Genomic DNA, 16214 nt, shown 5'->3' on the forward strand with positions numbered 1-16214 from the left:
GTGGAAATTTTCCAAATTACAATGGAGTTAAAAGTGCTGTGTATTTGGTATCTTCACTGCCATGATCATAGGAAAGCTTATAGGAAGGCTGTTTTTAAATATTGTGCTTTGACGGATGCTTTATTATACATGGATGAACTGAGGTACACAGACGAACATAGGCACCAATGATTGCTCATACAGAGCCTCTTGACCATATCTGCCTCTAAGTTTCCAATCAAATAATTCTCAGATGTCAGCTCCTAGCAGGCTTCATCCTGCAGAGCTGAACCAAAGCTAGAGAAAAAGATAACAGCAGCGATATAAGAACTAATTAGTCATTTGATTAGCTGGCAAGCAGACAGGGTGCTGCAGTTCTGTGACCTAAAAATGCCACTGATGACCTTAAAACTCTATCTCAAGGGTGTCCGGAAATCTGTAACCTTCAGGGAGAGAGGGAGAAACTGGTGATGCCTAAACTCCATTAGCTCACATGAGATGTTGAAACAGCGTAGACGTTAAGTTGAGGAGAGGTGTGACATTTGAAGCAATCAGCCAGCAAAAGAGCACCTGCAGCGCTGCACTTTGTTTGAACTGCTGCACCAACGGCTCCCGGTCCAGCCTACACAGGAGGTTCGTGGGGATGTGTGATTTAGTACACCCAGAAGGCACGCCGTTTGGCAAGCGAGAAGCACAGACCTCATCCTAGCAACTAACAACACATAGCAAGAGGGGAAAAAAAAAACACCAAAAACCAAAAAACAAAACAAAACAAAAAAAAAAACCCCACACACACAAAAAAAAAAAAAAAAAAAAACAAAAAAACCAAAAACCACAACTGCTCCCCTTTCATTACAGGAGGGCTAACATCCAGCGAGCCCCAGGGTGGCAGCCCTTCAGCTGCACCACGCCAGAAGAGAATGGCAGAGGAAAGGAGGGAAAAGCCACTTTGAAGAGGACATCCTGAGTGGCTGCCTTCTTCACCTCTACCAGAGGATCCTACACTGCACTGAGAAGGTCTGCTCCCGGTAAACCCCATGAATGTGCTGGTTATTCCACATGCAGTAACAGGAGGGGGAACTGGCTGGAAGCCAGGAGGTCCCCTTAAGCTGCAAAATTGCATCTTCAACAGCAATGAAGAAAGACACCAAAACAACCAGGGCCAAGGTGATGCCCTGGTGTCCCCTTCCTTCAGCCTGACAGCTGGAGCATGTCATCATCTGACTGGACCCAACATACCAAAAATTTCCAGCCTAATCTGAGGCAATGCCCCCCTAGCAAATCATCAAGTGGTGTGGAGGTGCTCAAGATGACCTGAAAGGGGCCAGCCCAGAACGGGCAGCAGAGAGTGACACTGGCTGACTGTCAGCAAGTTCCCCCCACCCTGAAAGTCCTGCTCATATCTCCCACATTCAACAGCTTGGATGGTGTCTGGCTCTTGGGTATCTCTACCCTGAGAAGAGATTAAAGGAAACTGATGTCTTGGCAAAGATCCCCCTGCCATCTGCACCACTGGAAATGCCCTCTGGAAAGCAAAAGAGGAGGATCTTTCACCTTGCATGCTCCTGGGAGAACGGTTCAACCTCCAGCGGCTGCCAGCGCTGCCCTGTTTCATCCCCGTCCCCTCAACACAGATCCAGACCTGCCTTTTGCCGCCCACCTCCCCCCATGTGCTTTGTCCCAGAGGGATGAACTCAGCTCCAGCACCAGTGAATTTCTCAGCATAAGTCCAACACATAGTTTAAATTTTAGCAAGCCCTGCCAGAGGCCTTGGAGTAAAATGCCTAAGTAGGAACATTTTCTCAAATAGAAAATAGAGATTAAGAACGCTACAGCAGGGTCAATTCGTAGGTGCAGGCTTTGCTGAGACAATGTAATGCCAATATGCACAATGTTTTCCCCTTCATACCCTTTTCCTTAAAAAAAAAAAAATTGAGGAAAAGACCCCAACAACACACACAAAAAATCAAAGGCAAAAAAATTAGCCATGGATATGGTTTGGTAACACATGTACTATGCCCAGCCCTGTATTCCCTTACAGGTCTGAGAAGAGAAGAGCAAAGTTAGGAATAGAGTTGCTGCAGTTCACAAAGGAATTTAAGATTTCCAAATCTGCCTTATTGTGATTTGGAACAAAACCCCACAATACTGAAATTCTCAACAAGAGGAATTTTAAAGCAATCACTTGGAGCCTACTGGAAAATCAACTGTATTGCTACTGTACTTCCTACAATGGAATTACATGTTTAAGTTCTAAAGAGAAACTTATTTCAACACAAAACTTTTTTAAAAAAAAATAATTTTTAACACTGTCAGAAAAATCCTCTTGTATCTTTTTTTTCTACTGCTTTTTTTCAAAACTGACCTGATTTTGCAAGAGGTTTTAGTGTTGATGACGCCTGATATTGGAATATGACTCCATCAACGAGTCCTAGTCAGGAAATACCAAAGCTGTGGTTGCCAAAGCAACATAATTAACTTGATCACGGTAGATACACTGTGCACCACTTCCCAAATGGCCTTTTAACACCCAGCTAAATCCTTGGCTTGAATAGCGCATCAGGATGAATTTCTCTTCTGATTTCTTAAAGAACACACACAGCAAAAGAAGAAGTTGTCAAAATTACTAAAAGCTAAGTACCATTCTGCTCCCTGGAAAACGATCCCCTGGGCTTGAAGAGGTCAAGGACCAATTCTTGAGCCTACTCCCATGACTAATGGCTGCAGCAATCACAGAAACACATGGTCCTGTTGCATGGAGCAAACACATTATGTGAAGATTCACTTTTAATTCATCTACATTACCAAATCTAAGAGGTTTGGTTCTTTTCTGGCATAGTCACTAAAATTCTTACTACCTGGCCAGGAAGGCCCGGAAATTGATGCTAAAACATTGACCCTGGGGCCACAAACTTTGAAACCTGAATATGCTGTCACTAACTCAGTGTGTACAATGTATCAAAAATAAGCTTCTGTCTGTTCTTTCAGGGGAAAAAAAAAAAAAAAAAGTAAGAAAAAGAAAAAAATTGAGTGATGGGCTTTCAGCCTGTCATCACACCACAGTGACCTCAATTTTTTGAGAAATAAAGTCAAAATCTATTCTTATCTTCAAAGATTCAAGATGTATTTATGTGTCAAACTTTCTCCCCCTTGTCCTTAGCCTTTGGGAAGCACACTAAAAATGATATCAAAGCCTGAAAACCCTGCGATCACATTCGCATTCACCTTTGACCCAGGACGCCTCTAGCTCTCACCAGCTCCTCAGCTCGTCCTCACCGTATGGCAAAGACGGCAGGTCCAGGAGCAGCTCACAGCGAGCTGTTCAGGATGAGATAAAGGCCACTTTGCATAGCAAAACCACGCCACTCTGCTCAATTTTCAAAGGCCAAAAAACTTTACTTTGGCAGTTTTCTGTTTCTTTATATCCTTGAAGGATGTTTTATCAGCATCTTCCTCTCCTTACAGGCAAATATTTGATTATTCTCTTTGAAATGTCTCTGTAACATCTACAGGAATAATGCAAACACTGATTGATTCTTTCTTAGCCATCAAATGTGCTTACACAGCAACTACACACAGCAAATGCACACAAATCTCACATTTCACGTTTAAAAATATGAACATGCTGTGGGGTTTTTTTACTCAAACATAATGAATGAGCTTAAATATTAGAACTTGAAATTATTAAGTAAATCATGGCACCTGTAAAGCTTCTATTTGCATAACATTAATTCATGATGGCATGTAAAACAAATTCATCACTCTCACTATATTGTAGTCTGATTTATGTTGGAATTGGAAAAAATAAAAATCATGAGCACAAAATTATGTTGACAAGATGTACGTGCTCTTCGAAGCCCAAGATTTTTTTTCTGAAGCATCAAAACAACTAAATTATGGGAAACAGTGCTGGGAGAAAGAATCTTTAAAAATGAGTAACACACTAGCGTCACACATACACACTCTCCAGTTATTAATGTCAAGCGTGCTGAAGATACTCTAGAAAATCATTACCATTCATAGCTACTAACAGCCATTAAATTTCAATCAATTCAACTTAACACAAGTGTACTTCAGCAGCCCTTACAGTTCCTTATAGAGGTGGCTCAGAAAGTCCTGTCTGACTTATTGCATTGTCCACTGCACAAAGAGGCATTGCTGAGGATTGCTCTGAAAAGGAGCTATCTTGGTCTTGGGAACTGATGCTCTTTTAACACCATCATAATCAACAGACTTTGCTTTTAAAGAAAGTATGATAAAAGGAGCTCTAATAGGACTCCACAGGTCATTATGGAGGGGAGAAACATAGTGATTTTAGCTAGGGATGCCGCTTTCCAAGCTAAAAAAAAAAAAAAAAAAAAAAGTGGGATGTTTTCAAGGAGTTTTCAGTGAATTTTAGTAACAGAATCAAACTGCTTAACACAGTGCTAGAAAATTTCCAGGTGATCCTCTTGCACAAAGAGAATATAATCACTAAATATAAAGGACGTTTAAAGAAAAAAAGGTTTTCACTTTCAGAGATTGGATATTTAAAGTGATGAATATAAGCCACAGTGCTGTGATATTACATCTCCTACTCATATAAATTGCATTTGTAACACTGGAAGTTTTTCCACTGCTACTGCGGGAATTAAGCTGTGCAGCTGCCCATCCCTTGCAGACCCTGGGGAGGACCAGCCCGTCCCCCTCCCGGGGGCACTGGGCACCTCCTGGCAGGGGTGAGGAACTGGGACCGCAGGGGGCTCAGAACAGAGGGGCTGGACCCTCACTGGCTTCCGCCATGTAGCAGATCATCCCAGAGGAGGCATGCTCCTCCGGAGAGATTTCATTAGTTTCAGTTCAGTGAATCATCTACAGTAAAATCCCACATTTCACAGGGGAGAGGAGACTTTTTTATTACTTTTTTTTTTTTTAAAAAAAAAAAAAGCAAAACAGGAGCCTTGATTTGCCAAGCAAAGTTCATTCTGTTGGGCACAAAGTCCTTTCTCTAGATTTAGAGGCAGTTTAAGATTGCAGGTGTGTATTCCTACAGTAAGGAGAGTCACTCAATGCAGAGAAAAACAGATGCAGTCACAGATGTGCCATCACTGTAGCTGAAATTACAGGCTCAAGTACGGATGCCTTTTTGTGGCTTTTAGCTCATCCTTTAAAAGTATCAGCATTGACAGTACTACTTATTACGGGAGTATTTGGGACTATTACACAGAACTCTTTAGTTTTCTTTCCCCTGGGATTTACACCTTAGCATTTAACATTGAGTAGCAGTGAAGTTCTTTGGAATCAAGAAACACCCAAGAAATCTTTCAGGCAAGTATACACTTCATTTTCACTCCTTTCTCCACACTTACAAGCCACACTAAATGAAATTAAATGAATGTTAAAAAAAGGGCTTTATTGAAAAATCTTCCAGTGACAGGATCAGAAAGTGCCAGAGTTCAAGTAAATCGTTCCATGGAAAATGTTAGCAAAGCTTAATCATACTGGAAGCCACATTTAATTACAGCTTTTTAAGTCCATCTGGGAAAAAAAGAAGAGACTTAAATATGTCACCTGAGATGATCTAGATACTGAAACTATTTGTAAGTTAACAAAAGCATTTGCATCACAAAGAGCTCTGGGGCAGCACCACGGCAAAGCAGATGTGTAATGAACAAGGATCATAGCACCAAAACAATCAGGATTGTAAATAACTACTACTAATCTGCAATCATTTAAATTTGGGTTTAATTGCTAGGCAGCAAATACATTTCATTCTTGAAGAGGTAAATGCTCTGTGGAATACACACTTTAAGGTATTTAGCAACAGAAGCACCACAGTCAAGAATCTGAATGTCAGGAGGGCAGAGAAGAAGAGACGAGCAGCAGGGCTGGATCTGCCATGAGATCACAACATTAAACAAACTTTTCCCTGGAAGAGAATTAATAATGCAGCCATCCTCACTGTATGTACTGTAAGTGATGCAGGAGTGACACAATGACGCACATGGGAGGCAAGAGGGTAGTGACTATAGAACAAAATTCAATCTAGTGCTAATGAATAAAAAGTTCCTTTTATTTCTCTGTTGTTTTTGGTTCATTAAATTTTCCACAGATTTGCAGAGAAGAAAACGTGATCAATAAACCTTGACAAAAGTGAACATGTGAAAAAGGCGAGAGAAAGGCACAGGAAGATAAAAGTGATATCCCGATCACAGATTTCAGAGGCAGATGACCAGAGCTTTGGGCTGCTGAATAATCTGAATAGACCATCATTTCTTTACAGCCTTTTACTTTCTTTTCCCTGACTGTTGGAACTCCTCATTCAATACAATAGTAAATGCACTAAAACTTTTTTTCTTATGCTAATGGTCGAAATCAGGCGCTCACAGTTAAAACACACTTCCCACCAACTTGTTTTCTTTAAAAAAAAAAAAAAAAAAATTAACCTATTCAAGTTAAACTAAAATGTCAAAGACAGCTTAAAGCTTACTCTCACCATTCCTCAAAATTAATGGTTTTCTCCCCAGCAGATACAAAAAGAAAAGGCTTGAATAAGGATAAAGCTGCTAAACTCTTTTCATATGAAAAAGAACACTTAGAAAGTAAAAAGAAATACATTCAGTACAAAGATCCTGGTACCTACAGTTCTAATTTGTATTGTTTCCTCTTGGAATATTTATAATTGCAGAAAGATGACAGCCAATCTCAAATAATTGTGAAACGATGAGAAAAGATTCACCAGTGACTAATGTATTTGGGCAGCCATGCCCATAACAGTACCAGTAATGCTTCCACTCATTACAATGGGGGCCTAAAGGAGCCTATTTTCAAATGTCTTCTGATTTGGGTGTCCACTTCCAGGCACCAAGGCTGCTTTTTCAAGGGTACTAAATATTCACAAATCCTAAACAATTTTTATGGCTCTGAACTTTTGAATTTCAGGGGGATAATTTTCCTGTTCCCTTCATGCAGTAGATTTCAGCTTTTCTGTATTTTGTTTTGTTTTGTTTTGTTTACAAGAAGTTAAAGGGTATGAGCTACAGTTTTACAGCAGATGAGCATGAATGAAGAAAAGTTCTGTGGCCTCTCCTGGACTATACACATCTAGCATGTATTCACTCCCAACTGGAACTGGCCTGCAGAAAATGAGACCTGATTACCCAGTCTTTCCATTCCAGTCACTTGTTCACAAGTGACACCTGCAGTTTTGCCTCTTCAACTATCAAGATCACTCTGTGAGACCCAATTCTCATTATAGGTCCACAAAATACCACTTAATTTCTAGAATATGTACGTATATGGGATCTGCTGTATACATGAGTCAAGAACTATATGTATTACATGCATACGCACATATGTGTGTATTTATACATAGAGATGCACAGGCACGCATGTATTATTTACCTTCTAACACAATGCCTTCTTGCCATCATTCGTACTAGGATTCACTCTTTGCTAATATTTTATTTGGTGTTGTTTTAATTAATTCCCAAATACCTCCTGTTGTTTTGGTTTTCTTTAAAAAGGCCCTGGGAACAGAGCTGAAGCAAAGCCACTTCATGCTTTGTGGCAAGTTGTCCAAATGCGCAACTGTTTAAAATATTTATCCAGGTATATAAGGCAGTTGTGCAGCTCTCGAACAATGCCCTGGAATCTTTCCCATCAGTAAAAAAAGCAGACAAAAAGCAGAGACTGCTTAACCTCAATGCCTCAGCAGCAAGTGAGAAGTGCAAATATCGCATTTCTATAAAGCCCTGGAAGCTTCATAGAAATGGAGTGGCAACTAATTAGTTTGATGCTATAGTCACATCTAATGTTCCTAAGTAGCTTCTTTGAAAAAACTCGCTGCCTTGAAATCCTTGGCCAGATTATTAAGTGGAGGCTTTGTGATGGAGCAATAGATAGGTGTTTGCTGCACAAATACGTACAGATTTTGGTGACTGTTTACTGAATCCACTGCCTCCGCTAATCTGCACTGGAAACTTCACTATGAACAGAGCACTTCTCAGAGTACAAAAGCATGAAGTATCTGTGTACCTTTCAGACTACAGGGCAAACAACTGGCTTACAGTAGGCCACCACCAAAACCAGGGGGAGGCGGTTAACCAAGTGTCCTCTGTACTTACATGCAGAGAATGAGGACAATGCTATTGAAATATTAGACCAGCTGCTCTACCATACCCTTGAACAAAAAAGATGGGACCAGGGGACTGCAAAACTCATTAGAGAAAGTCAAACTCTCTAAATGGAAATAAAGTATCAGGATCATGAAAAACATATTTTCAAGTTATACAACGCTGTAGTGATCGCATAACCCTCCCCCCCGTACAGCTGACAACATAGCACCAGAGCCTATACAGCTTCTATACAAATGTGCCACTGAAAGGGAAGTTGTGATATAAACCTTTAAGATGATTGGAATCACAGAAACCATAGTCAAAAATGGTTCTTTGACATAAAAGTTTAAACCGATTTTCAAAACAAAGCCAGAAATCCTGGTCATTATATATATATGTCACAAAAAGGCTGTCTTTTCTAAATGTGACTCCAGTGTTCAGTGTGACATTAGGGAATGCAGGCTGCTGTGACTGAGGTCAAGTTCTGTTTTCTTTTATACAAGTATAAACTGGAGTAGCTTCAATGAAATTACACTGGATTTATACTGGCATATGCATCTAGTTCAAATTCTTCTATGGCTCTAATTTTTCTCTAAATGAATGACCTAACACAAACAGTATTTGTACATCTGTATACATCCCCTTTGACACGCTGAAAAAAAGACATTGAAAGGAAGTTGGAAACAGTCCTCGAGATCTGTTTTTCTTTGAAGAACAGCAGTTGCATTTCTGGGCACTTCAAAGTCACATACTTTGAGCAAAAACAACATTCAAGATCAAGTGAATCTTACATCACCTTGCTTTAAAGATTAGCTCTTTCACAAACATACACCAGAGGCTTGGATATATACATACCCGTAGATTAACAGTTCATCTTCAGTGGATCAGGCACTTTTCAGTGATACAGATAGGTCATGTTTTGAATCAAATGACAAATTTCCAAGAGTTGTTTACAGTGGAAAAGCCATAATGAATTTCATTCACTTCTTAAAAGTTGTCAGTTTTGCAATAACGTTCAATATGACATTTTTATTACAATTCAAAGTTTGACAGGTGCCAACATTTCCTGAAGTTCTAGCCAAAATACAAATTACCATATCCACCCATCAGAAAAGTTGAACCAAACCAATTCACCAGCTGTAGTTGCTATATGCAGCAATTACTATGCATTTCAAACATCCCAGGAGCATAAACAATTATTTAGCAGGATCCTTTTTTCTAGATGAATGTAGTTTTTTTTCTAGTGCAGTTAAGTGAATTAGATTTAGAACTAAAAAAACCCAAACCTTTTGTTTTAAAGCAAGGTAGCTAGAACAAGCAGACCAAATCAGCAAGTCTTGTAACAAATCAGTCTATTCCACTTCTGTATATTTTGAATTTCATGGCTTATTTACTTTACTTTTTTGGCACCAACTCCACAGTGCATGCCAATACAATATTTGTTTAAATGCTGTTTTATGCAGCATGCTAGTCAAAAGTTTACTTTCAAATTCTTGTGCATCCCAAGAGCCTCAGTTGCAAAAAAAAAAAAAAAAAAAAAAAAAAAAAAAAAAATAATAATAATAAAAAAAAAAGTTTAAAAGCAAATGGGATTGGCAGGGGGTGGACAAAGTTTTACAACTAGTCCCTTTATCTGCGGCTGTAAAAATATAAACATGATACGCCAATAAAAGGCTAATTTCTATAGGCACGAAGGTGGGCGTACAGGTTTCCAGTACCCGGAGCGGTGTGAAATACGGGGGCGTCTATAGAAAGGGAGAAGTTTCGCTGGCTCAGCCCGCGGTGACCCCCACGCGTGGGTATTTGTTCACCCGCACTCACGTACCGGGAGGCCAGCCCCGGCCCCGCGGAGGGGGCACGGCTTTGCGTGCACCGCGCACCCCCACCGCGCCCGCGTCAGAGGCGCAGCCCCGTCCCGGGAAGTTTTGAAGCCCAGGCTGCAGGTTAGCAAGATAAATTTTATGTGTATATATATATATGTGTATATGTATGTATATATATATATATATAAAATCCCGTAAGCGTCCGAAAAGCCGTCAGCAGGGCCAGCGGCAGCACTGGTAAAACATCCTAAGTCCCCGCGCTGGAAAAGTCAGGTTTCCCAGGAAATGATGGCAATCACTTGAGGCAGAAAAGGCATCTAGATGAGCCCATTTCCCTCCCCTCCTCCCTGATTGTTTTAAAGTCACCGAGTCCGGGGGAAAAACTCTCAACTTTCTAAGTCCTTAATAGGATTGAAGTCCGGGTCTCTCCAAGCCGCTCCTCATCACACAGGGATCAAGTTGCAGCAGGGAATTTTTTAAATTCCTCAGCAAATATACTTGTCGAAAGATTGCCCCTCCCGGGGGTGTGGGGGGGTGATAAGGAAGACTGGGGGGCAACTTCTTTTTTTTTGTTTTGTTTAAAAAGGCAAGCTCGCTGCTGGCTTTGGGGACCCCGGCTGCCCTCCGGGACACGGGGCGAGGCGAGCTCGGCAGCGACTCGGGGCTGGGACTGTCACCGCAGCCCCCGGGACAAACAATGGCCGTGGAGGCACGGCCCAAAGCTCGGTCCCGGGGGGGCGAACACCAGACACCCCCACACACACGCGCGGCCCCTTCCGTCCCGCTCACCTGCGGGGGGGCCACGGGACGGGTGAGCCCCCTCCCCGGTCATCCGCTGCGAGGAGACCCCCTTCAAAATTTCCACCCTCCTTCACCCCACCCCGGCGCAAGGCACCTCCGAGAAAAGCAGGAGAAGAGGAAAAAAAAAAAAAATTTAAAAAATCAAAAACACAAATGAAAAAAACACAATAAGCATCAACTTTACCCAAAAGGCGGAGCAGCAAGTTTTCAGCAGGCGAGAGGTTGCTGCGGAGCAGAGCGGCTCCTCCGGACCCCCATCATAAACTTGGGGGAGGGGGGCGTGGGAGGGACTTTCCCTCCGTCCTTCCCTTTTGTGCCTCTCCCCCCCCCCCCCCCCCCCCCCCAACTCCGCTCCGCTCCTCGCCAAAAGCTGCCGCGAATCCCGGCGGCGGCGCGGTGTCCCCCCGGCTGCTGCCGCGGAGCAGCTCCGCGGAGGCGGGCGGGGAGGGAGGGAGGGAGGGAGGGATGGAGGGAGGGATGGATGGAGGGAGGGAGGGATGGATGGATGGAGGGAGGGATGGATGGAAGGAAGGAAGGAAGGAAGGAAGGAGGGAGGGAGGGAGGGAGGGAGGGAGGGAGGGAGGGCCAGGGACAGTTTGGAGAGGTGTGGAGCGCCGCGGCTGCGGGACGGGTCCTGCCGCCCATCAGTTCGGGCGGTGGCGGGACACGGCGCGCACACATATACACACTTTATATATATATATGTGTGTGTGTGTGTATGCACATAGGTTGAAGTTAAGCAGCCTGAAGGGAAGACGCTAGAGCGCTTTCAAGCCCTGACACAAGAGGAAAACTGGCCGTAGGGTCTGTTTTCTCTCTTCCCCCCTCCTCCCTCCCTCTTTAAAAAAAAAAAAAAAAAAAAAAAAATGGAAATCAAAACCTCCCCACCCTTTCGGCGCGGGAGCAGCGGACCGCTCCGGATCCCATCCCCATTCATCCCGGATCACCTCCTGGCCTCGACGAACCGCACCATTTTGGGTGCGGGGCTTTCTCGCAGCTGGGGGGGGGAGGGATCCGCTCCCCGACTCCGGTCCCGCCGTGCCGCTCCGGAGCGGGCCGGCGGCGGGGCCGGCAAACCCCCCCGCCCCACCGGAGGGCATCCGCAACAAAACCACAAAAATCCCCCTTCTTCGGGGAAAGTAGCCTCCCTCCTCCCCTAAACAACAAAAGTTTGGCCTTGTGCAGATTCACTCGCACAGAGGCGGGGGGTGGGGGGGTGGTTGTCCTCCAACTTTGGTTTTTTTTTTTGTTTGTTTGGTGTTTTTTGTTTGTTTGGGTTTTTTTTGTTTGTTTTTTTTCTTTTTTTTTGTTGTTGTTGTTTTGTTTTGTTGTTTTTGTTTTTTTTTTTTGTTTTTTTTTTTTTGTTTGTTTTTTTGTTGTTGTTTTTTTTTTTTCCCCCCGGGAGTTTGCGCTACTTTTCAAGCCCCTGCCCCATCGGAGTTGGAGGCAGCAAAACCCCGCGGAGCATCTCCGCGGCCGCGGCCAGCCCGGGCCGGGCTGCGGCCGTAACGCGGCGGGCGGCCCCGGCCTGCAGGAACACCCCCGGGGGGAGAAGCGCTCGGCACAGATCGTTCCCTCAGCGAGGTATAACCAACCTCACCGGAGCATGGTTATTCCTCTCCTCTTGTGTTGGGGACGGATGCTACGAGGAGAGGAAAAAGAAGCTCCAAAACCCGCCCCTCTCCCACCCCAAGTATCTTCCCTGTGTGCTGATCTGGCGCATTAACAGTAATACCAGTGAGAAACGCAGCGGTTTTAACTTGGACTTTGGCCAGACTGGGCTTGTTACTTGCTTTGTTTTGATTTCTCTCGCTGTGGAATTTATCAAAAGTTTAAAACACAACCAGATGCTGCTGGGGAGGGTCACCACGCTGTGCCCGAGAGCAAGCTGAAACTCGCGCCGTATCATCAGGGTATCTGACTCCGGCAGGATTATGGCCAGTACCATGGCAACCGCATGCCACATCAGCCCCCAGCTTCACTTTCAGTCCCTTGGGCAGTGTTAACATTTGCCAGCGGATTTGCCCAACATGCAGCCCAGGTCCAGGCAAGTGGAAAATGAGCTTTATGCTGATCAGAAACCTTCCTCTTCTAGTCTGTGCAAAGCAACCGGGTTGGACCCCAGGCTTGACACTGCAATTTTAATCCTAAAAACCTGCTCCCAGTTTGAGTGTCTTCTGTCTGAAAGTTTGTACACCTGTCTCTTTTTTTTTTTTTTTTTTTTTTTTTTCTGAATGGCATATATGTAAGAGTGACAACTGCCTCCCCATGCACCCCTAAATCCCATTTATTCCACTCAAAAAGCTTGGGGACGACTGTGAGGCAGTGGGTTATTTTGCCAACCACCAACAATGCAACCTTTTTATTGGTCAAAGACCAGCACTAGCATGCACCCACTATCTCATCCACAGAAATTCCCTCCTCTTCCCACAGTTCACATGCAGCCTGTGCTGGCACAGCAGCACAACCTTACCCCATGCAGGTGGATAATTTTGTGCTGAGAGGAGTTTCATTGCACCTACTAGTGAAGAGCTCCATACACAATGGAGAGGAGGGCTTTGGTTACCAAAAGTAGGAACAAACCAAGCCTTTGATCTCCAGAAAACAAAGCTCACTTGTATTCCCAGGTTACTTTACCAGGGAAAGATGACCTGGCAGCTTGGGAGAGGTGGGTTTGAATAAGAGGTTTTTGGATGGACCAAAAAGAGAAGCTGGCAAAAAATTACATTAGATATGTTCTAAATTCTTGCTGCATAGTTTCAAATACATGTGCATCCAGACAGTTGGTCAAGAACACTTTTAAAATCAAAATAAGGAAGAAGTAGTGGATTAATTCAGAGCAGTTATGTAGTTAAGGACAGTTTTCCTTTCTAGAATTCATACATGTCAATCCTTTAGAAGATGGTGACTTTTAAACCTGAACGGAAACTCCTCCTTTCTGTCAAGAGGATGATATCTGGAGACGGCTGGAGTTTTTTGAGACCTGTGAGTTGGCTTTTACATTATCTGACTGCTGTAGCTCATCCATCCTTCCCTCTCCTGCTCTGCTCATTGAACTGCCCTCTCTTAATCTTCCATAGGTGTCTGAGATTAAATAGATGACAGAATGACTGACATTTGGTATACATAAAAGAACCAAAATATGAACAAGGGGTCAAAGTGCAGCTCTTCCCTCTGGTCTTCCCTCCTGCTCTTGTACAACTTGATGGGGATGAAACCAAGTAGGGATATAAAGATATATGACAACATACACTTACTATACTTTGCTGTAGCATGAGCGTGTAGATATAGAGGAGACATTCAAAAATGTTCTGGACTAAGGGAAGAGGGTTTTTTAATCATAATTTAAAAAAAAAGCTCTTACAATGATAAAACTTTGACATACCGCCAGGTCCAGGATTGCTAATCTGGGATCTGTCCCACTTCTGTTAGGTCAATGGAATGAATCTGATTAACCACAGAGGAAGTTAGACTAGCCTCAAAGGGCACAAATGTGGCTTTTAAAATGTTTGATATTCTTCTGAAAGAGGACTGTAATTTTTTTGTTGAAGAAGATATTTAAAGAAAATTGTTGAAAACCAATGGGGGATGTTCCAGTCTGTTCTGTTCATGTCTATAGGATTATTTCTATAAATCTTCATAGATCCTCATGATAAATTAAAAGGCCCATTTGAGTATTCCAAAGGATACTCATGGGTAGAATCTACCAGAAAAAAATCACATTTAAATGTACTTCTCTTTTAGAATTAAGAAAATAATTACATGCGGGATGATTACTAGGAGAGAAAGACCTAAAATCATGTTTCATAAAATTTATATCTTGATGATGCCTGGTTTAAATTCAAGTGGGAAGCAGTACAGGATCAGTTCTGCCCTGATTTAGACAGCTGTACCAACTCTGGGATCAATGAAGTTGCACCTAGTCTGAATGCACCTCATATCTGTAGAATATAACTAATCACAATGATATTTAATACCTTAACTATGTCATGTACAATGCTGGCTCATAATTTGTTAGAATGGGGATGATTTTTTGGCGCAATACATTCCCTTGTTTTTTTAAAGTAGCCCTGTTACCTGGGAAAAATCGTAACTGTGGGTAGACAATGAAAAAATACTCATCAGGATGATATGCAGAGCTGATTCTTATCTGACTCCATGTATGTGTTGTCTCTTGTTTAAACCTTCAGTGGTAAGTTCTTTAAGGCAGGTGCCATCTTCCTGCATTCTACATTTTGATTAAGGCTTATTTTATTTTTCCTCTCTCCAAAGTATATCCAAAGTGTAACTTCAATGCTAATTCTTGCCAGGTTTAATCTATATTGGATCATGAATATTGAGCTAATGCCATAAACTTTTCTAAGGTTTTTCTGTGATTATGAAAGGATGCATCCATGCTACATCAGCAAAGGAGGTGGTATTTTTCTTTATTGCTAAACTGGCCTGGAAGCCTGCCTTCCATTTCAGAGAGCATGCAAGATCTTATTCAAATTTAAACACAAATTGAAATGTCCTTCTAAAACAAGATCTTATTCACATGACTACATACACTGAAATTACTGCTCGTAAAATGATAAGCAAACCATTTGAATGGACATTCACCAGAAACTAGGTATATACTTGCCATCTGTTACCTGTTTTGACAGAAGGACAGAAGCTTCTTCGAACTGCACAAAGCCCGTCATGTCTGCACAGTTTTCAAGAAGTGTCACACTCGTGGCTGCTCTTGCTAGACCTGGCCCATTGTTGAACAGTGAGAGGTCCCTTTTCCCATTCAGATCTGAAACAGAAAGCACATTTTGCTCTAAGAGTGGGAACTCCAAGCTCCAGCGCCCAAACTACAGAAAGTTTAACATTAAAAGCTCAGGTCTGGGTCTATGCCTCTCACAGTGTTTCCAGCTGTAGAAAAAGAAGCAGTACATTGTGCTTACATGGGGAAAGGAGAATATGTGATACCACAGAAGCACTGCTCTTTGCCATGGATGTGGAAACAAAATTCACAGCTTTTGAGGGACAGTCTTTCCTCATGATTCTTTGCAGTTTCTCATTCTTTATTCCTCTTCTCCCTGTCCCTCTAACTGCAGCCGCCTTTGCCAGCTTGGGGATGGGCTACAGGGATCTCTGCCTGTCTGGGGCTTTGAAAAAGGAGAAGGGCAGCACACCAACCTCCCAGGGCTCCTTCTGGACTTGGTCTTTCCCCAGCAAAATGCTTGATTTGATGAGGAGCCAGATAACATTTTTTTTGACCAGGGTTGACTGAGTTACTCAAAGTATACTGCCTTCTTAGAGGGAGGAAAGGAGAGCAGGAGGTGGGATGCACAATTTAACAACTGGGTTACCTGTACATGGCATAGTGTGAAGAACTGCAAACAACTGGATATGGCAATGTGCAGAAAGCAAAACTTGACCACTGATATGAAGCTAATGAGATTTGTTGGAAAATATATTTATGACAGAAAACTAAGGAGAAGACTTTTCATTCACTTCAGGAAGAGAAAACTTGTTGAGTTTTACA

At 42.8% G+C, this 16214-nt stretch overlaps 1 protein-coding gene across 2 annotated transcripts in view; it reads right to left on the reverse strand.

The window, feature by feature from the left end:
- The window catches only part of GLI2 (GLI family zinc finger 2), a 197346-nt gene extending 186170 nt beyond the window's left edge, over positions 1–11176 (reverse strand). For both annotated transcript variants that reach the window (XM_033003404.2, XM_033003403.2), the window contains exon 1: positions 10884–11176. The gene's annotated coding sequence lies outside the window, so the exon portion shown is untranslated. The remainder of the gene's footprint in view (positions 1–10883) is intronic.
- Between the last annotated feature and the right edge of the window lie 5038 nt (positions 11177–16214).

Source organism: Tyto alba, unplaced genomic scaffold (genome assembly GCF_018691265.1).
Source record: "Tyto alba isolate M040663 unplaced genomic scaffold, T.alba_DEE_v4.0 Super-Scaffold_7, whole genome shotgun sequence".
NCBI classification, from domain to species: domain Eukaryota; kingdom Metazoa; phylum Chordata; class Aves; order Strigiformes; family Tytonidae; genus Tyto; species Tyto alba.